Below are 1,497 nucleotides of genomic sequence, written 5' to 3'. Positions count from 1 at the left end.
TACATCTGCGCAGGGGTTCTAGGTTATCTCCATAGTTTTAATTTCCTTAACCCTGGAAAAATGAACGCTTAAAATTTATTGAAAAGGACTATTTTTGTAGGGATAAATAAATGGAAGGAGTTGATGCTGTAACAGCAGTTATTTGAGCCCTGTGGGATGTTGAACAATTATTATGAAGTGCTAGTCTCTGGTCTCTTCACATAACATTTTATTACATTAAAAAAAAATAAAACAGCAATCTTGATCATAAAATTTTTAGCAAGTTATTAATTTTTTAAAGAGCTTATTGGTTTTTGTTTTTGATTTTTGTTTTTTAAAGCCTACATCACCCAGTATTCCCAGGCAGTCTCCCATCCAAGAACTAACCAGGATCCACCCTGCTTAACTTGTGAGATCTGAGGCGATCAGGTGCACTCAGGGTGTTAAGGCTGTAGATGAGCTTCTTGATTTTTAAAAATTACATCATTTTCAATTATGTGTTTCTATGTGTAGGCATGTACACATGAGAGTCAGTGTCTGGTTAAGCTGGAGTTATCAGATTTTCCTGAAATTGGACATATAGGTGCTATCAAGCTACCTGATGTGGATGCTCAGAATTAAAATCAGGTCCTCTGATAGAGCAACATGGTCTCTTAACTGAGTTATCTATCTAACCCCTGTTCATCCTTTTTCATTGCATTTATCTGTTTATAATTATAATGTTGGGCATTGACCACAGGGTCTCCTGTGTGCTAGGCAAGCACTACAGGGAGCTATACACCCAGGCTTCAAAATTGCTTAAGATTCATGGTGGTACACACCTTTAATCCTAGCACTCAAGAGGCAGAGTTAGGTGAATCTCTGGATCTCTGTTAGTTTGAGATTAGCTTCTCCATAGTGATTTTTATGCCAACCAAGACCTTATCTCAAAAAAAAAAAATTCCTCTCTTATCAGTGGACTTGGAGAGGGGCATGGGAAGAGATGAACGAAAGAGTGTGGGATTGGGAGGGATTTAGGGAGGCGGTTATATCTGGGATACAAAGTGAATAAACTACTTAATATAAAAATAAAAATTTAAGTGAAAATGCTACATAAAACTATTTTTCAAAAGACAGACTTTGGAAGATATAAGAGAAAACTTATATATAAAAAAACAAATATAAGAGAAAACTTCAGGTAAATGCTTAGTTTGGAAATGTACTCTGGCTCTTCCCTCTAATATTTCATGAAAAGAATTAGACCAGAAGAAACAGGAGATGATTAAAGGTGACAGGGTATTGTGGGCTGGTGAAGGAAGAGATTGATTACTATCTTCTTTGTGTCCAATATGATATCTATTGTCTTATCATCTGAGGCACTGCCTGATCGTGTTCTCTGAATTCCTCTACATCTTCCTCTTAAGTCAGTCTGATAGGATTTTCTGTTGGGAAACATGTGTTTTCTTTCTTTTTTATTTTCTTCTTGCCTAGAATCATGTCTTCATATTAAAGGCCTTGTGAACTGTGATTGTGGCAAAA

General features: G+C 36.1%; 1 pseudogene; it reads right to left on the bottom strand.

Moving 5' to 3' along the window:
- Nucleotides 1-317: 317 nt before the first annotated feature.
- LOC129677264 (5S ribosomal RNA) lies at nt 318-436 on the bottom strand (annotated as a pseudogene).
- Between the last annotated feature and the right edge of the window lie 1,061 nt (nt 437-1,497).

Source organism: Psammomys obesus, unplaced genomic scaffold, assembly GCF_907164565.1.
Source record: "Psammomys obesus unplaced genomic scaffold, mPsaObe1.curated_primary_1811, whole genome shotgun sequence".
In the NCBI taxonomy this organism is placed as follows: Eukaryota; Metazoa; Chordata; class Mammalia; order Rodentia; family Muridae; genus Psammomys; species Psammomys obesus.
The sequence above is the reverse complement of the archived record's forward strand: the minus strand, read 5'-3'. Positions and strand labels throughout refer to the sequence as shown.